At 48.4% G+C, this 25,398-nt stretch overlaps 1 protein-coding gene across 1 annotated transcript in view; it reads left to right on the top strand.

Annotated features, from left to right (window-relative positions):
* The first annotated feature begins 24,987 nt into the window (after window positions 1-24,987).
* SDK1 (sidekick cell adhesion molecule 1) overlaps window positions 24,988-25,398 on the top strand; it is an 865,094-nt gene continuing 864,683 nt past the window's right edge. Inside the window, exon 1 of the mRNA XM_080830507.1 lies at window positions 24,988-25,201. The gene's annotated coding sequence lies outside the window, so the exon portion shown is untranslated. The remainder of the gene's footprint in view (window positions 25,202-25,398) is intronic.

Genomic DNA, 25,398 nt, shown 5'->3' with positions numbered 1-25,398 from the left:
TCTTTCATGCCTCCTGAATTTTCAATGCACTGAACATGGTCACAGCCAAAGCCATCCTTCAAGATTCTCTGACATTTTAAGATGTATGGGGTTGATTTTAATCTAAAGCCCTTCTCCCCAGTCCCCACACCAGCACACCAAGTCTACTGAGAGACGCAAACCTAAATGGTCATTTATATGACAATAATGACAACTAAACTCTGCCAATTCCACTCTGCATTTTACAAAGTGGCTTTGCAAATATCAGCCCATTTGTTTGTGAACTCAAGATTCCTTGCACTTGGCAGTGGTGGTGGTGGGTGGGTGGAACCATGTGGGGTTTGATTTTTTTTTTTTTAATTGTAATAGGAATCAAAGCAAAGGGAGATGTGATCATTCTGCTCTGTAGCTCTCCCTCTGCCCATCTCTCTCCGTCTCCATGAACTCCAGATCTGTGCTGAGCTCCGTGGACCCTCATTACATTTTACTTGGGTGCTATTCTTTAAGGGCCGTCCATGGCCGTTCATAAGGCCCCCCTAGAATGGCAGGAGGTGACCATTTCCTGCTTCTCTGGGGATCACCCATTCTGAAATGTGACTCTTCCCTTCTTCTCTAATCTTTAGGACTGATGGGGGAGCAGGTTTGTGCTGCAAAGCCAGCACAGCTGTTTTGTGACTCATGGGAATATCATATTTAGCATGTTTTCCCCAGTGAAATGTATTTATTTAGATGACACATAATACTGTTTAAAAGCCAACGCTCCTTTGCTCTTACACTCAGCCTTATGGAAGAAAACAGAGGAGTGAAAGAGGCAGAATGAGCTCATTTGAGAGAGCCAGCTGGTCAGAGAGTTCTCTTGGGCCGTTCATGCAATGAGCTCACACTGGAAATCTAAACAACAGGGAAATTGACACTGGGCACTGAACTACAGGGCACAAGAAATAGGAAGTAGCTTTGTAGCCAGCTCAGCCTAAGTATCTGTGGTTCACAAATCTTGCCACTGGGGCTGGAAGATCACTGATTGCGCACAAGCATTCTGGAGAGAAAAACACAGCCATCTACCACTTGAGTTGATAGGGCATCTCGGGAAGTGATGGCAGCATTATGGCTTTTATCCTCTCTGTAGGTCAGCCTCTGGAAGGTAACAAGACCATTAGCACTTGAACAAGCCAGATGGCCCACTCAGCAGATAACAGGCTCCCCGCCCCGTCCCCCCCCCCCGCCCCCAACTAGCTTTGACCCAGTCCCCTAGTTCAGCTGTTTCCAGACTTGGCAACACTGTGCCTTACTCAGCTAGAGCTCAGAACCTCCCCCAAATATAAGGAATGGGGGGCAGAATGTAGAAATGACATTAATGTGTAAGTGGCAGACAGCCTTCCTTTCCCCTTTTTTTTTTTTTTTTTTTTTTTTTTAAAGATTTTATTTATTTATTTGTCAGAGAGAGTGAGCACAGGCAGACAGAGAGGCAGGCAGAGGCAGAGGGAGAAGCAGGCTCCCTGCTGAGCAAGGAGCCCGATGTGGGACTCGATCCCAGGACACTGGGATCATGACCTGAGCCGAAGGCAGCCGCTCAACCAACTGAGCCACCCAGGCGTCCCTCCTTTCCCCTTTTTTATTGTTCTTGATGATGTCTGGAGCACAGTGATTTTGCTGAAGCAGTATGCTGAGGGCACTCTCCAAGGGCTCCCATTTTATTAAGTATATCACCTTGAACTTGCTCACATTTGATCTCATTTCCTTCCTGCCTGCCCACCTGTATGGTCTTAAGATCTTCCTGTTTCTCTGTCAACAATTTCCCATCCCTTGTCCTTTTATCTGTTAACCCTGAGCTTTCTCTGTGCCCACCCCCCACCTCCTTCAGCTCTTGCAAAAGAATATTAAATGAAACTGGCTGGCACTGATCTTTCAGGAGTATTGCTCTTTGCACCTCCCTTTGGAGGAAAGTCTGTGTCCCCTCATTACTACCATTTGCTCCTTGATCCCTATCATTCCCCACCTGTGTCAAAACAGTCCTCATCTCAATTGGTCAGTGGCTCAATTATTTCAAAAGGTCTTTAGTGAGTAAAATTCTTTGAAGTCTTGAAAGTTTAAGCACATGTTTTTCAAACCTTTTGTAGGAGTGAACCCCTTAGTTACCCACTGTTGTCCACCGCTAGACACACAGAAGGGTATGAATGTGTAGATCAAGACCAGAGAAGGTACCCAATCAACAAATACCTGGTTATGAATAACAATAAGGAACCCAGGGAACACTGCAACACAGAAAACATCTCTTTCCTGCCTGGCTCGTCTGTCAGTCCTTACAGAATCGGTCTCGGATAAAGGCTAAATGCCTTTAGGCATTTAGGCTAAAAGTCTCCCCTTCCAACTCAGTCCCCAATGCAGGTCCCAGTTTCCAGCTTCTGGCTTCCTGCACAGTCAAAACCAGGGAAACTACTATTCTTTGTTCTGTGTTGGAGGGCAGGGGAGAGGATCACAGTTTTCTGTGGATACAATGATAAAGATGGTGATGACAGTGATGAAGATGATGGTGGTGACGGTGATGGTGGTAGTGATAATGATGATGAAGATAATGATGATGGTGGTGATGGTGATGATGTGATAATTGTGGTGGTGATGGTGGTGATGGTGGTGATGATGGTGCAGGGGGTGATGGTGGTGATGGTGGTGGTGATGATGGTGATGGTGGTAGTGATGGTGGTGATAATGACAATGAAGATGATGATGGTAGTGATGGTGGTAATGATGGTGATAATAGTGGTAGTGATGGTGATGATGGTGATGGTGATGGTGGTGGTGATGGTGGTGATGATGGTGGAGGTGGTGATGGTGATAACAGTAGCCGTTGATAGCACCAACGCACCATCCTAGCAGTTTGCATGTGTTAACTCATTCAATCCTCAGGACATCCTGATGAGTATAATGAGTATTATTATCATAATCAATCTCATTTTACAGAGGAAGAAACTGGGGCCCAGAGCCATTGAATAACTTGCTTGAGGCAACATAGTGAGTAAAGTCAGAGCTAAGATTTAGACCCAGACCGTCTGCCTGAAAAGCTCATGCCCTCAGCCACTGCACCGAAGGTCCAGATGCTTTAGAGTTTTTGAGGCAGTAAATCTAGAAGCAAATGAACTTGCATCACTATTATATAGAACTATCATTAATTATGCTCGGCAACCCCTTAAGCAGTGAGGAAGGGATGGGACATGAGGGGGTCAGAGAACCCCACCATACCACACCTTTTCTCAAAAGGAATCTTATGTAGAAAATAAATACAAGCAGAGCTGTTTTGGGAAAACAGGGGAGGGGGCCTGGAGTCTTAATTCCTGACCTCTTTGAAGACCCTCCAAAGTGGCCCTAGGGTGCTGTGGAACTCAGTTGGACAGTTCTTTGGTTCCAGGAATGATGCATAATACCGGTCACCATTTATTACCTACCTGCTTGCTACCTGCCAGGTGCTTTCCTTATCAGTTTTAATCCCCAACACTGCCTTAAAAGTGAGGAGTGATTATCCTCATTTTACAGGCTCAGGCAAGTTTTCAAGCAGTCCAAGTTTCCTTAGGCTAGTTGGGGGCAGAATGCTGGGGTTGGAGCCAGGACAGCATGGCTGGGAAAACCTCCTCTCTCCCAGATAGATGGGCTGGCTGCTTGCTCAGTGTTATGCAGTGAATGAGAGCCATCCGTTTCCCTTGGTGCCCATGCTGACTCAACTTCTCGGGCCTTGGAGGACTCCAGGGCAGCCGTCTGGTGTGATGGCTCTGGGCGGTACCTACGTGGTTGCTTCTGCTCCCTTTCCTTCCTTGCCCTGTCCACGGGTTCCTCTTCTCTCTCTTCTTTCTTTCAGCTGGGTCCAGGCTGAGAGCTGACTCATCTGTGCTGTAATTCCTCAGGCCCCGGTGGGGCGCTCTTACGGACAGGGTCACATCTGTGAGCCGGCATCCTCTCCAGCACGGCAGCCATTTGCACTGACAGGTCCCACACTCCTGCCAACCGACCATCCCGATTTCATCCTTGAGCTCCCACAGCTCTGTCAGGCGGATGCCATCTGTCTGCAGCGATTTATCTGCCCTCGCTTCTTTCCAGTCTGGCTTAGAACATCTCCGTATTGACCATGGTTTGATCTAGTACCTGTCTGCGGTAGAAGCCATTCGAACCGCCTCTGTAGACCGAGGCTAGAAGTCCATTCAATCTGTTAACTGATTTCTTTTCATCCTTTCCCCCGTAGAGAACATCTATGAGTCCTACCATCCTTTTTCAAACGTGGAGTGAGCCACTGGGTTGGTGGCTTGCGCTCTCCTGGCAGGATGCTGACCTTGTCTTTGATCAGGGAGTTGTGTTGCTTAGTGACTGAAGTATCAGCTTCAGAGCCAGACTGACCTGTGAGAACGCCCTGTTTCCACCAGTGCCCATCTGGGGAGCTGGCTGGACCACTACCACTTTCTCATCCTTTAGGCGACTGCTCCCCCCACGCTTCATTCTGGTGCATGTGCCAGGGTCGCCGATCGCAGGACACTATTCCCTTGGCCACAGTGATTGGTCCAGCGATGGGTCAGCCAGAATCCTTTCCTGAAATTTTTCTAAGAGAGCCTGGGAGGAGGTATTTCTACTCAGACAGACAATCCAGATCTATTAAGGCCCTTCCTCCCTTCTCCAGTAGAAAAAAATCTACTTGAAGCAGGTGAGAGAGACGGCAATAAGCACAGAGAACGAGAGTCAAGGGGTGGGGAGGAATCAGGAAAGATGGCAGAAATAGGAGGTTGGCACCCCTAGAAACCAGTTTCTGTGGTCTTCAGAGCTAGAGTGGCACCATGCCTTTCCAGTTACGGGACAAGGAGTCCTTTATCCCTTGAGCTAATGTGTTGGAGTCCTGTTAATTATAACCAACGTGTCCAGATTAATCTAGCTCCCCAAATGAGTTTCCTACGAATCTCTGGAAATCTTCTTCTTTAATATCATCAAAAGCCTCTTTTCAAGGGATTGCTTTGAAAGTCTTTTGCAAACTACATAACAAAATCTGGGGGGCCAAATTGTGTCTGGCTCTGTTCAGAGGATTCTCTATTGCTGTTCGGAAGCTCCTCCTCCTCTCCTTCTCTTTCTCCTCCCCCTCCCTCTCCCCTCCCCCTCCCCTCCTCCTCCACCTCCTCCTCCCCCTTCTTCTCCTTCTCCTTCTCTTTCTTCCTTTCAGTGATCAAAACTTCTTACAGAGCACTTTTGTACCTCATCAAATGCCGTCAGCCACTTTTTGAGATAAGAATCTATTCATTCCGTCCACGAACCTACTATGCGCCCATCTCTGTTCTTGGCACTGGGAATACACTGGGGGAAAAGACAAAGCCCCCACCTTCATGAACTTATATTCCAGTGGGAGAGACAAACAAACAAGTGAGTAAATACACAATATAATTTCAGGTGGAAGTAAGTTCTAAGAAGAACAAAGTAGATCAACCCAAAGAGTGGCGGGGGGGGGGTGGGTCAGGTGCCACTTTAGACAAGGTGTTGCTATGTGATCATAGAAGGCCTTTCTGCAGAGCTGACATTAAGCCAGCAACCTTAAATCAACTCATGGAATAAGCCAATGGGAATAGCATTCCAGGGCAAGTCCAAAGACCCTGAAGCAGGAATAAAACTGGCATAATGTAAGAGAGCAAGGCCAACTGGATAGCATGAAAGTGAGGGGCAGGTCTGGGCATCTATTAGCTCAGACAGTATCTTTGTGTTAATTAGAAAAAGGTATGTCTTCTAGGTAGACTAATTACCACCAGCCATCATTGTTCAGGCCACAACCTGGACAACTGTACCTGGGAGTCCTGAAGAAAGTCTTAGGAGATAAGGTCAGAGAGAAACTGGAACCGGCTCATGTAAGAAGAACATTGATTGGATTTTACTCCAGTGAGAAATATTACATGAGCCACATATGTAATTTAAAATTTTCCAACAGGCACATTTTAAAAAGTAAGAGAAACAGGTGGAATTATTTTAATAATATGTTATTTAACCAATATATTCAGAATATTAACATGTGAACATGCAATCAATATAAAAATTAATGAGATGTTTGTCGTTAGTTTTATCATACTATTTTTTCCCCAAAGTCTGGTATATATCTTACATTATAGCACAACTAAGGTGCCGAGTTTTTATCTGAAATACTTGATCAGTATTTGGATTTCATAAGTTTACAGTGGAAGAAGTAGATTTACATATCCAGGTTGTCCAAACATACTTAGAAGTTTTCTAATAATTGAATTTGGCATCAGCCTTTAAATTAAATTTTTAAATTTAAATGAAATCAAATTAGAATGGATTTCCTCAGTTCAGGAACCACATTGCAAATGCTCAACAGCCACATGGGCTCACAGCTCCTGAATTAGACAGGGCAGGGCTAAGTGTTGTGGGAGTGACTGTAGGGCTGAGAGCACAGATTAGTCCACAGATCTTTAAGAAGGAGAGTTCTGGAAGCTGTGTGGAGAGTAGACTGGTAAAGGGGAGGCCATTCTAATAGTTCAGGCGGGAAATGATAGTGACGTGTAGGGATGCTAGGATGGCAAGACAGGGCTGATCGGGAGCTGTTCCAAGCTGTAGACTCCCAGACTTTGTGGGAAGAAAACAAGAATGACTCCAGAGCCCAGGGAGACTTTCGGGGACACTAATGGTGCTTAAACTTCAAGACTCCAACGTGGGCTCCTCTCCAAGGCTTGGATTTTTGTGATGTGTGTGATATTTGTCAATTTTTTCAAATGTGTTAATTTGTGGTGAGTTTTTACTCATTCTAAATAAATATTCACTTTCATTCTTTCTCCTTTTTAAATGTTTTATTTATTTATTGACAGAAAGAGAGAGCATACAAGCAGGGGGAGCAGGAGAGGGAGAAGCAGGCTCCCGGCTGCTACCTCCATGTTTCTCTGTAATGCTGCACTTTTCATCCGGTAAGCTTTGTTAAGACAGTGCTCTGGTTTTCATAGACTTACTGATTCTTTTTCATGCTACCTTCATGTTTGCTAGAGCACACTTTTGACCATATTGTCCTTCTAGAGGGAGCAGATAAGCAGATGAGCTAATTCTTGGGTATGTGCTTTTCCCCCCAAACCCAGCAGACAATGAATTTGTGGTCTCTCCCTGATAGCTAAAATGTCGATTTGCAGCCAGATGCCTTGGCTCAGTCATGATTTTGCCTAACTCACTGTGTGACTCTGGGCACATCGCTAACCCTCTCTGAGTCTCATCAGTTCAACATGGACCATCACACCTACTACAGGGTAGTTACGAGGATTAAATGAGACACTCCATGGAAAAATATCAGCCATTTGCCTCATGGACAGTAAGTGTTCAGTCATTAATTGCTATTATTATTATTTTGTCTATTTCTTTTGGTGCCTTTCCTCCATGACTTCCTGCTCCATTGTCTGTTAGTCAAGGCCAGGGTCCTAATGCACCTGCAACAGGAAAGAGTCAGTCAGCCCATCACCCTCTGCAAGGATTTGGTCATTGCAGCAGGTTAACCAAGCAGTCAAAGTTCACGTCCTCAGCAGTGGGCCCACTTGATGCTGTGTGTCCTGACACAAGGCACCAACAAAGCCCTATCAGCCTCATTCTTGTCCAAGGGCTGAACATGAATGTGAGCAGGAGGAAACACTCAGCAGATGCACAAACTGAGGCATTGGAAAGGACCATTGGCCTGGACTCTTGCAAAACATTCAGTGTCATGAAAATCAAGCCAGCAAAACAAGGCGGGGCACACTCTGAGTGGAGCACTGAGGGACAGAGCAAACACACAGCTCAGGCTTGCCGTGATGTGTCCCAGGGCAGGTAAGAGAAAACAAAACAAAGCGGCTGCAAAACCCATTCAGGGAACAGGTAGGGAAGTGTATCGACACCGGAGGTCATGTGAATTCTCCTGGGTGGGAGGTCGGCATCAGAATCCTTGTCAGTGCAACACGGACATGGATACCTCTTGTATGCACCACTCTGAATGGTGAGGATTCGGTGAGAGGTTCTATGTAAACAAAAAAAATAGGAGAATGTCCTTATTTTGAGGAGAGGCCTGAGGAATGAATCCAAGGTGACGGGGATGTTCAGAGAGGAGAAAGAGAAGGAGAAGGGGGAGAGAAAGAGACAGGGAATAGCACACCGTTCATCCTGGTAAATCTAGCGGAAAGGTACGTGCGTGTTCATTGTACCATTCCTTCAACTTTTCCGTAAGTTTCAAATTAAAAAAAAAAAATGACACTGACCTTCAAAGCCACTTGACCTTTACGTTCTGTTCCATAAGACGTTGGGCCCACTTGTGCCTGGCAATGAAAGGTTTCCATCAAGTGTGGATTAAATTTGGCTCATTGTAAATGCTGGGTGATGTTTCTCTCCAAACATTGTTGTCTCCAGCCAGGGCACGGCCGGGTGGGTGGTGAGTGCAGCAAAGCGGTCTTGTCACGTGGGATGGAGTTGCCACACGCCGGGATTCCCAGGCATGTCCTTCCTCGGAGAAGTGTCTATGCACCACTGCTGCGTTCCTCTCTCTCTCCAGGCAGCTTTGCTTCCTCCATCCGCCCTCCCCCTCCCTCTGGCATAGATTTTGGCCGAAAAGCCCGTCTCATCGATTGTCCACCTGCCACCAGTTCTCCCAGATGCCAGCTATGTTAAGATCTACACTCACTGCCAAGGATCCAGACGAGCCATCTTCTTATTTAGGCTCCTGGCATTGGGATATATAATCTGGCTTTGTCTGTCTCAGCCGACCTAACCTCTCATTCGATCGGTCAGGTTCTGCCTACTTCATTTATTTTATTTTATTTTTTAAAAGATTTATTTGAGAGAGTGTGCATGCACATAGCACCCAGGGGCAGGAAGGACAGGGGGAGAGAATGAATCCCACGCAAACTGCACTCAGCACAGAGCCCGACGTGGGGCTTGATCCTGGGACCCTGAGATCCCCAAGACCCTGAGATCATGACCTGAGCTGAAATCAAGAGTTGGACGCTTAATCAACTGAGCCACCCAGCTTCCCCTATTCCATTTATTTATTTATTATTTTAAAGAAGGCTACAGGCTTTCCTCTTGGCCTGCACCACGGAAGCCTCATCAATATCACTTGCTGGCTTTCTCGAATTTTACGTTTGGAAAATCTAGTGAAACAAATGGCAGACCTTGGTAAACTCCCATAAAGGAACCAGTTGTAGTTGAGCTGTGATAGCAGAAGAGTCCTTCGTATTAGAATTCATTGTGTGTCTTCTATGCTAGGCTGTAAGTTCGTTGAGGACAGGGACTGTGTCCTGTTCTCTGGGCCTCCAACTGTGTCTGTGTTTAGTGGGAACTCAACACATGTGTCAGGTAAAAGAAACATTCCTACCGCTTTGATCACTCAGAAGCAACAAGCCAGTCACCCTTCGACAGCAGAACGTTAACAACTTGTGAAGGCCTCCCTCCCCTTTTATGTCTTCAATGTCATTGTCATGCAATGAAAGTGTTTGCAGGGGATTCCCTGGGCTTAAGGGAAAGGAGGGAAGGTTCAGTACAACCTATATTTATTGACCGGTAGTCAAGCCCTCTTGCTTTCATTCAACGAACTCTATTGGGAGCTGCGTTCCCAAAGCAGCACTGGGCACCAAGGATAAAAGACCGAAGGACCACTGGTTGTCCTTAAGGAACCCCCAGTATCTTAGGGGAGGATGACAAAATACACAGGTCCCAATCAGATGAAGCAGAGAAAAGTAATTGTCTCGGAAAGAAACAGGAAGATATTTCTCCAGAGTCCCACTTTGAAATGATCAGGAAAGCTCTCCGGATAAGAAATTTGCAAAGTGGGGCACCTGGGTGGCTCAGTCGTTAAGCGGTCTGCCTTTGGCTCAGGTCATGATCCCAGCATCCTGGGATGGAGCCCCGTATCATCGCATCATCGGGCTCCCTGCACAGCAGGAAGCCTGCTTCTCCCTCTCCCACTCCCCCCCTGCTGTGTTCCCTTTTTCACTGTGTCTCTATCAAACAAATAAATAAAATCTTTAAGAAAAAAGAAGAAATTTGCAAAGTAAGAGGAACAGCAATATGTGTAGAGCTTGCTCGAATCACCGAACATTTTAGTTGTAGGTTCTCACCTATATGAAACATGCTCCTTTTTTCCTAGAAGAGGAAACTCAGGCTCCAGGAGGGAAAGTGGCCTGGCTTGGATCCTGCAGCGGGCGGGGGTGGGTGGGGAGGCCAAGCCAGGACCTTCAGGCCCTGCTTTTCCTCTGAGGAATGGGTGTGAGACGCTGGCTGCACAGAGGGCTCATCTGTTCACCTGCACGCAGACTCCACGGGCCTGGGGTCACTCTGTTTCTAAAGCTCCTTTGGTGATACTAAAGAGGACAACTGTGTATTCATCATACCTTTTATTCTGTGTTTCTGATGCTTCACCGTCTTGGGGTCTTGCTGGCCCTGGAGGAGCTGGCCTCCCAAGGTTAACCAATCCTTAGAGAAGTGCCCCTTTCATGTGCAAACCAATCAGCCCAGAGCCCACTCCCTAATCCTCTCCTCCATGGCCTGGGGCGGGGGGACAGCTAAGGATACCCGTTATGTCCCCCAAGCACAATGAAATTATTCAAACTAGCCATACTAAGCCTGATGCCCCTGCCTTGACCATTCCTTCTTGAGAAAACAATAGTGAAGGCCTTTGGGCACATTTCTCCTTCCAGCCGCTGCCTCCTGGCAGACCCTGGGGCTCGCCATCGTGACCTGTGTGGCAGGGAGGGTGCCCCTCCTTGTGGAACTGTGAGTAGCAAACTATCTTTTCAATGCCAATCATCTCTTGATCTGTTGGCCTTCTGTACCTAAATTATAATAAAACCTATATTTAAAAACAATGACCTTGGGGCGCCTGGGTAGCTCAGTGGGTTAAAGCCTCTGCCTTCAGCTCAGGTCATGATCCCAGGGTCCTGGGATAGAGCCCTGCATCGGGCTCTCTGCTCAGCAGGGAGCCTGCTTCCCTTCCTCCCTCTCTGCCTGACTCTCTTTCTACTTGTGATCTCTGTCTGATAACTAAATAAATAAAATCTTAAAAAAAATAAATAAAAACAGTGACCTTAGCGATGAAACCAATGAGGACTTTGCAGATCTCCAGGAATTTGGGATCACCCCCATTGAGAGGTCTGTTTTTTCTTTTCCCCTTAAACAGAGTGGTTTCCCTATTATCTGGTTTACATAATGGGACTTTTTTTTTTAAAGATTTTATTTATTTATTTGACAGAGAGAGAGCAAGCAGGTGGAGTGGCAGGCAGAGAGAGAGAGGGAGAAGCAGGCTTCTCTCTAAACAGCAATCCTCACATGGGGTTCGACCCCAGGATCCCGGGATCATGACCTGAGCCAAAGGCAGACACTCGATAAATTGAGCCACCCAGAGCCCCCATAATGGACCTTTTAAACATAATTCAGATGATGGCACTCTCTGGGTTAGAACATGGCTATGACTGCCCAAACCTGAAGTTCCTATCATGGCCTTGAAGGCCCTCCTCCCACTCCCGGCTGACCGCACCTCTACCACACTGGCCTCTTTGCTACTCAGGAACCCTGCGGGGTTTTTCCAGCTGCCTGCAACACTTTTCCCTAGATAATCCCCACGCTCAACCCCTCCTTCCCTTCCCCCTCCCTCCTTGTCTTAGGTCTTTGCCGAAATGTCACCTTCTCCATGGGGATATACTGCCTTCTCTGTTCTGTCTTTTCTTTTTCCCATCGCACTTTTTATCCTTGAATATGTGGTGTAATTATTTATTGTGCTTATTGTCTTGTCTCTTCTCTCCTCCCCTCCCCACCCTACTGTGTATCAGCTCCACAAGTAAGGAACTTTGGTTCGCTGATGTATTCCAAGGACCCAGAAAAGCGCACGGCACAGAGAAGGCATTAAATTATTATTTGTTGAGTGGATAAATCTCCTCTCCAGAATTGTTAGACAAAATTTCCTAAAAAAGAGGTTGGGGACTGCTCAGTAGCTCAGCGGGTTAAGTGCCTGCCTTGGGCTCAGGTCATGATCCCAGGATCCTGGGATTGAGTCCCACATTTGGCTCCCTGCTCAGTGGGGAGCCTGCTTCTCCCCCTGCCTGCTGCTCCCCCTGCTTGTGCGCTCTCTCTCTCTGGCAAATAAATGAATAAAATATATTTTTTAAAAAAAAGAGTTTGCGGGGTGCTTGGCTGACTCCAGTCAGGAGAGCATGTAACTCCTGATCTCAGGATCGTGAGTTCAAGCCCACATTGAGGGTAGAGCCTACTTTAAAAAAAGAGAGGAGTTTGCAAGTGGCTTGCCTAAATCTCTTTGACCATTTTCATGTCAAGGGTGGGTGGGGTCTTCAGGATGTCCGCCGTAAAATTGTCAAGGAGGGGTCTCCCAGCAAGACCGTGAGAATGGTCAAGTGAATGTCACTTCTGGGCGAAATGGTGAATTACGGTAAGTAGTGTGGTCATCCAGCACCAAAGGAAAGGAAAGATTCTGGGAGAAAACATCATTATTTTGATACAGAAACAGAGCTTGATGACATCTCTTTTAGGGAGTCAACACAAACAAAAGGAAACACATGGAAATAATATTTCAGGTTTTCAAAGAGCCCTGGATGAGACTCTGCACCAAAATCTATTTTTAAACCTTCAGCTGGCACAGTGTGGAGTGGGCAGGGAGGGGGTTCCTTAATGGATGAGACTATGTCTTCGGGGCAGAGGAAGAAAGAGCAGAGATGAACAGACAGCTGTGGCCCGAACAGTGTCAACCATAGGGACCCTGGCAAGGAGCCCCGGAAATGGTCCCTTGTGGTGTTTTTGCAAACGATGTGACAGAAAATGTGCCCAGTGAAACCAGGGACTCAGCACGTGACCTTGGACCTTCCTGGGTGTTGAGACGCCAGGCCAATGGAGACAAACGGAAGGAGGTCTTCAGGGCTGAGTGCGTGGGCAGGCCAGTGGCATGCTAGCCTCGCTGGGGCTGTCTCTGGTCATGCACCCAGGGAAAAAGAACTTGGAGCTGTCGGCCGCCACCCAAGAAGAGGGCCGAAGAGGCACCATGCCCTAGTTCTGGAACACGTCAGCCAAGATGAGGACGGAGTACTGGATCCTATGGGGTCATGAAAGATAGTTTATCATCCCACCACATTAGGAAATTCCTCATCCTCCAGTGTTCTCTCCCCACGCCCTCCACCCTGGCCAGGGCTGGTCCTCCCTCTTAACCTTCCCTGCTCTCCCTTTGTGATTCCTTGCCTCTGAAAAGGGTGTTGCCCTCTGCAGAGAGGGCCCAGGATCCTGTAAGTTCTTAATACCTTTTCAATTTCAACTCAAACTCCTCCCTCGCGATGGAACCTCCAGGGACAGAAGGGGCTCTGCCATCGCTGCTCAGACTTAAAAGCTCCTTCTCTGAAATGTGTTGAGGTCATCTGCTTAAAGCTGGCCTCCTGTACCGTGAGTTCCTCAAAAATGAGAAGTGGGCCATATACAGTAGGTGCTCAGTAACTATTTATGCGATGCACGAGTGGAGAGATACTGTGTGTATCTCAAGACAGATGCATGGAGAGGAGGAATGTCCCGAGCCACGCTGGCCCCAGGGGAGGGAAGAGCATGGTGGGGAGGCAGCTCCCCAGCATGGAAAAGGGACAGCTCCCAAGGATGCAAGTACCACCTAGAAACCCTTGAAAGTTGTCAAGGCAGTGAACAGGGTCACAGAATACTGGACCATGAGGACACCGGGGAGAGGAGGCAACCCTCCATGTTTCAGAAACACTTTGAAACATTTATTTCTCACAAAAAAAGGGAAGCAGCCTTATATCTTTCTGTTAACAAAGCATTGCATTTAAAAAATATATAAAATCAACTTTGTTTTGGGGGACATTTACATACAATTAAACACTGTGACTGCATAGTTCCAGGAGCTTTGACAAATGTACATGCCCCCTAACTATCCTCACTGTCATGATGTGGAATGTGTCTGTCGCACCAGAAAAGCTCCCATGTGCCCCTTTGGAGTCCATCACTCCCATCCCCCACCCCAGGCAACAAATCTGCTTTCTTTTGCTGTAGATTGGTTTGCTTGTTCTAGAGCCTCTCAGGGACATGGCCGTGTCTGGCTTCTTTCTCTCATCATCGTGTTTTTGAGATCCATCCCCGCTGTTGCAGGTGTCAGTAGCGGGGTCATTTTTTTTTCCGTCAATTCATAGTATTTCACTGTGGGACTGTGGTACAGTTTATTTATTTACCTACTGAGAATATTCTTCCAGTTTGTTGCTTCCAGTTTGGGTCTGTTGTGGATAAAATCGCCATAAACATTTAAGTAGAAGTCTTTTTGCAGGTAAGGCACAGTGCAGACAGAGTGGTTACCAAATAAAATAGAAGGGACAGAATCTCAGATTTGGAAGGGTAGTTGATAGGAGTCTTAATTGTTACTGAGTCCAGCCCTCTGTCTGCTGCTTTCTCTCCTGCATCACATCCCTGAAACCTGGCTGCTTGGTCTTTACTTACCCCCACGGACAGGGAACTCACTCCCTATCAAATAAGCTTATTTAGTGGGGGTAAGCTCAAAATTCTAGAAAGTTCTCTCTTCACTGAATTTCTCCTGACCACTGAATAGGGCCCACCCACCCGCCCCAGTGCCAAAATGCAGTCTACTAACATGTGCGCAGAGTCAGGTGTGTAAAAATAGCCACCACTTCACCTGAAATGTTTCCCATTTTAGTCTACAGATCCTTGGTTGTGCCAACGATTTCACTAGATTTATGGCTCTAGCTTGTGGCTGTCACTCTTAACCTGGGCCACTCATTACTGAACACATCACTCCCACTGTGTTCAAGTCAGCCCAACACTGGCCAGCTCATCCTGCTCTCTGTACAACCATGTTGACCCTGCCTTAGCCTGGGACCCCAAGCACACGTGGCTGACTCCCACAGAGTGACAGGCAGCCAGAGAGCAGCCTGGAGCCTTTTCTCACATGTGTTCCTATTAAACCATCCCCCCCACCCCCCGCCCCGATCCTGTGCCTCCCACAGTGGGTAGCAGATTTATGGAAATAGTACAGACTTGAAAATACAAATAGTTTCAAAAATGATTCAGACAACTTCATGGTTGAGAGACCCATAATGGCTTATTATGGCAAACTGGGATGTTCTGTTGCTTATCTCTTGCTTTTCCAGCCGACATCAGGACACATAATGGAACTGGACTGGATGGTTTCTGAGGCCTCTTCTAGTTCTCAAATTCTGTGATTCTTTGTCCTCCCACCAAATGGCCTTTGGTGCCACTGGTGGTCCCAGAATGAAATCAATGGGGCCAAGAGGATGGCTCCATTGTATGTTTTCTGAGAAAAGAAGGTAAACAAAAGAGAAAGAAAGGCGAGAATGTAGGGAGAAGCAGAAATTCTAAAAATTCCCAACGTCGCTGAGTGTGAGTTTGTGGAAAGGCTGCTCGTTCCTCGTGTGGGAGGGAGAGAGCTGCTCGTCCTGCCTCCGTGTTAAAGCACAGCTTATTTTATTTTGTTTATTTTTGAAGATTGTATTTATTTATTTGACAGAGAGAGACACAGCGAGAGAAGGAACACAAGCAGGCAGGGGCAGAGGGAGAGGGAGAAGCAGGCTTCCCGCCGAGCGGGGAGCCTGATGCGGGGCTCGATCCCAGGACCCCGGGATCATGACCCAAGCCGAAGGCAGATGCTTAATGACTGAACCACCCAGGTGCCCCAAAGCACAACTTATTTTAATTTACCTCTTGTTTCTTCTAAAATGATATGTATTCATCTTAGACTTCTTAGAAGCTAAGGAAAAATTTAATGAAAAAAACACCAATGACCGTCTAAAGAATGAACAAATACCCTTAATATTTTGGTGCATTTTCTTCCAGTTCTCTTTTTAATGTTTGTTTAGCTATCTTTCTGTCCATCCCTCCAGTATATACCCGTGTATTCCAGATTTTGTAAAATAAAAATGGCACAGATAATTTTCCCTATTTAACGTGGTCTCGACCATTTTCCTATGTCATTGTTCTTTGAAAAATATAAGTTTCATGATTTCGAGTATTCCACAAAGTAGATAAGCCATAATGTACAATAATTCTTACTCTTAGACATTTGAATTCTGTCTGATTTTTTCCTATTACAAACAATGCAGAGATAAGCATTCTGGCACACAAAGCTTCCCATTTTCTGTCATTTTAAAGATATTTCTACTGGAGTATAATCTGGGAGCAAAGCATACGAACTTTCTTAAGGTTCTTCATATATGAGAATCACCAAGTTACTTCCCACAATCCCTACGTGATTCTGAAGTCATGCTCATCTCTCAGCCAAGAACTTTTCAGAATGACAGAGCAGATAAAATCAGTTTCACTTCCGAATGGAATATACTCAGAAGAGTCAAAGATAAAAGCTATACAGAAAACCCCAAATTTCCCACTAAGGATCCTAAGCCTCATAAGAGAGGAATTCTTTCCTCTCTCTCTCTGTCTCTCTCTCTCTTTTTTTTTTTTTTTGCACAGAACTCCTTGGGTGAGGAACACAGCCACCGCTGGGCCCCAGGAGCCCAGGGACAGAGGGGAAGAGGGACAGTGGGCTCCCTGGGAGGAAGGGCAGGGGCTGGCAGTCCCCAAAGTTTCCTCCTTTAAACACCTGTGTCTGGAAACACCTTCTGGGCACAGAGCACAGAGCGCAGTTGGCCGGCCCAACCCCTTTTCAGACAATGACATACATCCCCATCCCCGTAGGAAGGGGAGGAGCTTGATCTCCACACCACGTGGTTACTCAAAGGCCCTGTGAAAGATTTCCATTTGGCATCTGTGTAGCAGCATCCTTTTAACAAGAGCAAGGACCGGGAGGTGGGTGGTGGTGCTCTGGAGGCAGGGGCACTGGGCTGGGGAGGCCAGGCTGGGACGCTTAACCAGCAGGAATTCCAGGACTAGAGGCTGGAAGTCCAAATTATGGTGTTGGCAAGCAGGTTCCTTCTGCAGCCCCTCTCCCTGGCTAGCAGGTGGTCAACCTCTTGCTGTCCCTTCGCATGGTGGTCCTTCTTCGTGTGCACCCCTGGTGTCTCTTCATGCTTCCAAATTCCCATTTCTTACCATGACACTGGTCAGATTGGGTTAAGGCTTACCCTAATGACCTCATTTTAACGGAATTACCTTTTTAAATACAATCCCATTCTGAGGTACTGTTAGGACTTTGACAAATGAATTTGACGGAGGAATGTAATTCCATCCATAATGTGCCCCTAGTTGAAGGAATGGTTCATGGGGAGGGCTCTGTATTTGTAATCTGATTCCAGAGGCTCCCAAGGCAGGTCTAGGAGAAAAGTACCTGCAAAATCCCCTTCCTCCAAGAATCTCATGGAGCCCCCAGGAATGATCTCTGGCAGACTGTGTTTTCCAAAATGTCTACAACAATACCTGTTTTGCGTGCTTTTCTACAATGGGAACTTGCTTCCTCTGCATCAAGAGGTAGAGTCTGCTTACGCCTCTCAAATCTCGGCTGGCCTTAGGGACTTGCTTTCCACCAACAGACTGCGCTGCAAGTGATGACTTCCAAGGCTACCGCAGAAGGGGCCATACAGCTTCACAAAAACTGTCTTTCAGACACTCCTTTGGGGAACCCAGCCGCCATGTTGGGAGGAAGCCCAAACCACATGTGTGCAGTCTGGCTAATAGTCCCAGTCTGGACAGCCTGCAAGCAATCCCAGCTCAGGGGCCAGACCTTGAGTGGAAAGTTCTAGGGGATCCCAGTCCTTAGCCATTTCCCTGCCGTGCCCTCACTGAATTCCTGACCCTCCAGTGAGCAAAGTGATTGTTTCACATCCCATTTTGGGGTGAAACTGAGCCAAAAGAGAGACTGTGGCTTATTCAAACATATTCAGCTGATGGATGGTAGAACTAGATTAAAATCCAGCCCTCACTGTGTTCCATCCAGAGCTCCTTCAACCATGTACCCTGCTCATACGTGTTAATTGTCTGTTGTGCACCACAACTCTGTTGGGCCCTGAGGAGACACCGGGGACAACTGCATACGGCTCCAGAGTGCAGAATGAGGGTGGGTGGAGGACATTGCAGAAAGGCTGGCTATAATTTTGTGCAAGCGAAACAGTGGGAACTAGAGCTTGCCCCATGTGGAATGATCCCGAAGATGGACACCAAGGGGCTGAGTGTCTCAGGCGGATGATGGGACTGAAGGGGTGTTCATATCAGCCCCGAATCATCCGTTCAACTTCCTGCCTTGTTCCCAAAGGGATGTAGGATCTTTCTTTCACTTGACTTAGAACTTCCTCTTTTAAACAAAACGCTCTTTAAGATCCTGTTCTCGTGGTGCTGACTATACAGTATTTATCTTGCTTACTCCAAGGGCAGGAGACCGTGTCAGGAGACACGGGTTCAAATCCCAGCTCTACCTGTTTGTTACGGGTTGGATAGCCCCAGGGAAGTGATTTAAGCTTCCTGAGCCTTAGTGAAGTGCACAAACATAGCTCCTGTCTCACAGGGGTTGTTGTGAGGATTAAATAAAGTACTTACGTGAAAACCAGGTGTAGAGATGTCTATTGAATCTGTTGCTAAAGTCTGTCCCTTTCTCCAAAGTAATATATGTAACCGTCCGCCCTCTGCTCTCAAAGGCTGCCAGTTCTCTTCCTCTCTCTATCCCTAAAATAGCCAGGTCCTCTTTGAGGAGAGTGATAGGAGAGAGAGAAAGAAGAAAGTATGAGCTACATCTTCCCATCTTTGCCTCACCACTCACCAATGAAGCTGTACCCCTCGCCCAACCCCGTGACCTCCCTTGGCAGAGGACTGGAGAGCCCTGCCCTCTCCAAGGCCAAGGCTTCCCTTCACAAGATGTCCCCAGGGGTCTCTTCCACTAATTCTGTTCCTCCGTCAGTGTTCACTTGCTTAAGAAACCAAATGGTCATTTTTCTGGCTGCCCGAGCAGGAAAACAGGTGTCATTATCCTCCACACTCTCCTCTCTTTTCTATGGACCCCACTTCCTAAATAGCTCCTTATTCTGCCTCTTCTCTCCCATTCAACCGTCCCCGTCATTCCCTATCTAAATGGTCACAAAGGTCTCCTCTCAGGGCTCCTGGCTTCTGACTGCCCAGGCTTAATCCAGTCCATCGCCTGAATAATGTTGCTAAATCACATCTGATTATGAAACTCCACTGTTTAAAAACCTTCAGCGGGACTCCGTCATTCTCATGTTCAAGTTCCCACTCTGAGCTTCCTCACATGGCGTTCCCTCTGCTTGGAAGCCTGCCTTCTCCTCCAGGCTGTTGATTCAACTCCTGTTTATCCTTTGGAATTTTTGTTTAGATTTTACTTCCCTGGAAAACTTTCCCCGATTCCCCACGGCTGTGAGATCCTTCTCACAAGTTCCCTCACGTGCTTTTCTTATCATCCGATTACTGGAGTTGTTTATTTCCCTCTTGCCTAGCTAGCCCTGGGGCTGGCACAAATCAGGACATTAATAAATAGTTGTTGAAGCTTAAGAAGGGAAAGAATTACTTTCCACCCATTGTTCTCAAATGTTCTCAGCAAGCATGAGAGTCACCTGGTGGGCTTCTTAAACTGGCGTGCTAGTCTCTGCTCCCAAGAGATTCTGTTGGGAGTTTCTGCTTCTTTCTGTCTTTTGGGGTGATGTCCCAGAATTTGGACTTTTAACCAGGTGCTGCTGCTGCTGCTGCTGGTCTGGGACACACAGGATGAACTTGGGCTTTGTACACTTGAAAGCAGTCTGCAAAGTGAGGGATGATTATTTTTAGAGAGGGCTGGCAGAAGTTTTTGGAGGCTTGGTACATTTCTGGTACCTCTCTTCTTCATGGCTTCCTTAAGATGAACATTTCACGAGAGTTTTGCTTCTTAAAAAGTTCTCAGAAAGCAGAGTGGGCTCTAAGGTAGCCAAAGCCCACGCCCCATGAGGGATCAAAAGCTGCACCTGGTGGCTCCTTAGTCTGTTGCCAAGCGACAGAACAAAGGTGAGGGTGGGATGGGATTAGCAGCTGGCAGAGAGTTTAGAATGAGTTACCAAGGCATGAAGAGAGGGTAGACCTCCCATCAGGAGAAGACTGTGGAAACCAGATGCAAGGAATCCCCACGACCCTTGCCTTGATTTGCACGTGGAAGGGCACGCCATCCCCTTGGGGACAAGTTCATGCTGCAACTTGTCCTCTAATAGGACTGGGGAATATTTTTCTCAGAAGAACTACTGAGAATCAGTAAGGGACATTTCTTAATGAGTTATGGGTAAAGAAATGACTTAGGCTTATCACCATTTGATTTTTAAAAAGAAGCTCTATTTGTTTTTGATCATAAAATACAAGGCACATTTGAAAATTTAAGAGGTACAGAGAAGCATGCAATTCCATATCCCCTGAAGGGCATTAAAGTTTGGCAGGCATCCTTGCAGAAAAAAATAAAATTAACATAAAGGGGAATTATTCTATGTATACTTCTCTATAATTTTATAAGAAAAAACGTAACTGAATACAGTAGACATTTCTGGATCCATACTTCTAACTCTACTTCATTAACACTCATAGGAGGTTTTATTGTGCGGATGTACCATATTGTACTTAACCTTCCTGGATGGGCATTTAGATTGCTTTCTGTTTCCTGCTGTTACTGGCAATCCTGCAATGGACAACCTCGGACCTACACCTCTGTGCGTTTGTGAGACAGAATGGCTAGATCAAAGACAATGTGTATTTAAAGTTTAGCTATGAATTGCAGGTTTCTCTTCAGAAAGGTTGTGAATGTGTATTTCCACCAATAGTATGACTGTCCATTTCCACATGCCCTCACCAACACTTGCACTCATTAGTGCTTTAACATTTTTTATAAGCTCTGTTACTTTAATTTTTCATTTGTTGGATCAATTTCTTTGGGCACTCCTCAAACACATTTTTTTTTCCCCGACTTGCCTGTTTAGTTCTTTGGCCCTCTCTCTGTAGGGATTATTCATCTATTTTTCTTATTGATTTACAAAAGCTATTTATATGTAGATAGATTAATACTTTCTCCAGTTTGTTGCTTGTTTCTCTTAAAAAAATTTTTTTACAGTGCTATATGGATGTTCTTGGTTTTTAGTTTATATACAGTTGAGTCTGTTGGTCTTCTATGAAGTTGCATATTTTCCTTTTCAAATAAAAAATAAAATCAAAATTCTGTCTTTTTTTCTCTAAGGAAAAAAGAGACAGAATGAAACAAAAGAAAAGACAGAGAGGAAGAGAACAGGAAAGAGAGCTGTTTTTAGGAGATATGGAGTAATTCTCAAATTGTAATTTACTTGGAGAACTCATTAAAATGTAGATTCTGATTCAGCAGGTCCTGCAAGGGCCTGAGATGTTGTGTTTTGAATCAGCTCCCAGGTAAGGCTGATGGCCAGTGGACCACACCTAGAGTAGCAAGGCTTTAGGTTATGGCAATGGGGAAGACACTGGTGACTTCAGTTACAGTTCCAACTCCACTAAAATGATCATGTGTTTGAAAACTCCTTTCTTTCTCTCTCTTTAATTAAACAGGGGAAATCCTAACTTTTTGCTCTGGAAAGCAGGAGATACCTGCAACTCATTTTTAAAAAGAAAAGTAAGTCAGCTCTTAAGGAGTAAAATCCCTCCATCTCTTGGTCTTTTAGAATATGTGGCTAAAGATTTTAATTTTATTAATTTTTTAATATTTGTGTCTATAGATTTTTAAAGGTAAGTATACAAGGATGAAGTGTTTTCTTCTTCTTCTTCTTCTTCTTCTTCTTCTTCTTCTTCTTCTTCTTCTTTTAAAGATTTTATTTATTTATTTAACAGACAGAGATCACAAGTAGGCAGAGAGGCAGGCAGAAAGAGAGGGGGAAGCAGGCTCCCTGCCGAGCAGAGAGCCTGGTGAGGGGCTCGATCCCAGGACCCTGGGATCATGACCTGAGCTGAAGGCAGAGGCTTAACCCACTGAGCAACCCAGGCACCCCTGAAGTGTTCTCTTCTTGAGACCTTTTTGGGCTGGATGAAATTAAATGGGGAGATTAATTGGCTGTTTTAGGCAGAAATATTCCAGCTCTGTGCTGACTAGTCCTCTTCTGAGCATTATAAAGGGGTTTCTGTGTATTACTTTTTTTCAGAAAGAATAGCCACAGTCTAAACACATCCCTGAAGACAGTAATCTAATGAGTCATTTAAAAGTCATGTAATAGTCTGGTGGGGGAAAAAAAAAATCTTAGACTAGCACTCAGGAGAGCTAGATTCCTACTCTGGCTCTAACATGGTTACTTTGTGTATGTTAAACTTCTGTAGCTTTCGAGCCTTCAGCTGTAAAATGAGGCAAAGTTAGAGCCTCACTGACCCAGGATGATACTGAAATAAAAAATCGGAGGACCTTTTGGAGTAGCAGAGAAATCAATATTCCTCTTACTACCTATGGTATACTGGCTTAGGCTTTCCAATTTCCAAACAAGTTTCCACAAAACTGTCTCTGAACTGCAAAGTAAATTGCAGCAAAAGAGGCTCTGGATATTTTTTGAGTGTCCTGAACTCAAGAAGTTGCCTGTGCCATATTCATGCCTATGCTGTAAGGGCATATGGGCACGGCTTGCTACTTACAAGGAAAATAATGGGCATATGTTTCTATTTGAAAGGAAAAGGTTAAATATGGACCAGACTTCACTGGTGGGCAGAACAAGGGTAGTTTGGGACAGCACTGCCAAGTTGGTAGGAGGAACAGGAAACTAGCATTTATTGAGTGTGAATTATCTCATTCCCTTGCGACAACCCTGTGAGATGGGAATTATTTCTAACTTTTTACGGGAACTTAGAGTTAGCCATTTGCCCAGATTTCACAACTAGAAAGACTAGGACCTCAAAGCCCTCAGCTCCACTCATAACCCTCCCCCTCCCCCACCCCATTTCTGAGCAAAACAGCTTCACCTCTTTTAGCCTTAGTGTCCCCAGCTGTACTAGGGACAGCACCTCTCACACGGGGGTGGGGGGTAGGATTAGTGTCATGATGTTCTCGCCCAGGGATGGCCCACAGTACGGGCTCAGCGCCCAGTAGGTATTATTTCTCTGGTAGGCTCTCATACAGGCCCTGAGGTTAGAAAGGATCCAGGGCTGTTGCAATGGAAAATAAAAGTGGACACGCCCCCCCCCTCCCAGTCTCATCCACCTGTCCTCAGGGACGACATGCCCCAAGGCGTATCTGTGCTGTATCTGGCAGTGCCCACTAGTGCTTCCTTACGTTCTCAGAGAACAGCCACCTTTTGGGCTGCTTCTCACTTTTCTGGCCCTCCTTGCATGGCTTGGGAAGGCGCAAAGCCCTGGGAACGGATCTTGGTCAGAATCCACCTCCACTAGTTGGCTATGGTTCTCAAGCCTCAGTTTCCCCATCTTTCCTTCACATGGTCATTGCTGAGACTTAATAAGGGTTGGGTAGTGCTCGATAGGTGCTCTGGCAGCGGGAGCTAGTTCCCTCACATGAACCTGGAAGACAGAGACCCGGCTTTTCTCTCCCTCGACTGGGGCAATGAACGGACAATCACAGGGAACCTGCACCCAGTGCTTCTTGGAGATCCAGCACCAAGCCATGCGCACGCCCTGTCCCGCTGCCATCACCACTTACATGATCTCAATCATCACATGCCCCCAGGCTCCTCCAGGCCAACTGCCAACAGCATCAGACTGTGTGTCACCTTCCAGGCCTCCTCCCACAAAAACACTGGCCTCCCAGCCTCCGCAGCTCATAGTTCACCCCATAAACCCTGCTAATGCTTACCACATGCGGCTGAGCTTGAGCGCCCCGCCCCACGCCTCTACTCGGGGCTCCCCTGGCCTGGCGCTAGGAGACCCTTGCTCCCAAGGCGCCCTTCCCCGCTAGAAGAACTTCACCCGAGGGCACCCTTCCCGCTAGCAGACCTTGCCCCTAAGGGACCCTTTCCCTAAGACACCCTCTCCCTAAGAGATCCTTCCTCCAAGGGCCCCTTCCCCTAGGAGACGCTTCCCAGAGACCGCCCCCCCCCCTTGGCGGGAAGCGGCCGGCGCTGTGGTCCCCGCAGGCCACACATGACCTTGGACGCCTCTCCAAAGCCAGCGTCCACTGCTGGCAACAGGCGGCGGGTCTACACCCAGTGGTGCCTTTTGTTGCTAAGAATTGGAAACCCGATCGCGCTTGTTTCTCCTTTGCAATCCCAGTAACTTGGCGCTTAACCGCTCGAACACCCACCCTCTGGCCGGAGCGGACGGATCCCGGGGCAGGGGCGGGGAGAGGAGGGCCGGCTAGAGGAGGACCGGCTGGAGGCTCCGGGAGGGGCGCGCCCACCTGCACCCGCCAGAGGCTCCGCGGCCCGGCCCACCTGCTCCTCTGCCGCACGTGCGCCAGCCCTCCTGCGAGACCGCACGCCCGGAGTCGGGCAGGGCCCGCGCTGCCCCCGCCCCCGCCCCCACCCGTGCGGCCCGCGCAGCCCCCGCCGGAGCTGTCCGCCCAGCGCGTGCCGAGACGGCGCCGGCCTGCAGTACGCTCCGCGCGTCCCTAGGGGGCGCAGCCGGCGCGGAAAGCCGCCGAGGCGAGCCCGAGGCCCGGCGCGAAATTCCAGGCGGGCGGGCGCGGCGAGTTTGAAAACAGGCGAGGGCGTGGAGGCGGGGCGCGAGGCCCGCGAGCCGCCTCCCTGCGGCCAATCAGCGGCGGCGGCGGGCGCGGGCGGGCGGCGCGTGCGGCCGGGCTGTGAATGGGGCGCGGCGGCGGCGGAGGGCGAGCGCCGGCGCGCGGGCGGGCGCACTTTCTCCTCAGCGCCGGGCGGGGGCGGCGGCGGCGGCGACGTCTCCTCCTCCTCAGCGCCCGCCGGACCCTCCGGGAGACGCGGTGCGGCCCGGGCGCTCCGGCTGCGGGGGCGCTGGAGCGGCGTGACAAGAATTTCGCCCGCTGACAACTTCTCCTCCGCCGCGCCCCTCCGCCGCCCCCCGGCCCCCGCACCTGGCCGCTCAGCCGGCGGCCACCGCCCGCCCGTCCCGCTCGCGGGGCCCGAGGCCGGGCGCGGGCGGCGGCGGCGGCGGCTCCTCCTCAGCATGGCCCGGGGCGGCGGCGGCGCGGCGGGCCCGGGGCGGCCGCGGGGGTCCTCGCCCGGCCCCGAGCGGCGGCAGCGGCCCCGGGGAGCCCGCGCGGCGCCCGAGAGCCCCGGCCGGGACGCGGGGGAGCGCGGCGGGCGGCCGGCGACAAAGTTGAGCGCGGGCCGGAGGCGTGGATGGTGGGCGCTCCTGGCGCTGCAGCTGCACTTGCTCCGGGCGCTGGCTCAAGGTAGGCGCGGGGTCGGGGCGCGGGGCCGGAGCCGGGGTCGGGGCAGGGGCGCGGGGCCGGGGAGAGCCAGAGCCGTCGGGGCCGCGAGGCGGGCGGCGGAGCTTGACGCAGCGGGCCGGGCGGCTGCGGGAGCGCTCGCCCGCCAGACGCTCCCTGCGGGGCTCTGTCGCCGGCGGGAGCGGAGCCGTGCGGCCCCA

The sequence above is a fragment of the Martes martes genome, assembly GCF_963455335.1.
Source record: "Martes martes genome assembly, chromosome: 18".
Taxonomy (NCBI): domain Eukaryota; kingdom Metazoa; phylum Chordata; class Mammalia; order Carnivora; family Mustelidae; genus Martes; species Martes martes.
Note: the sequence above shows the minus strand (reverse complement) of the source record. Positions and strands in the feature narration are given on the sequence as shown.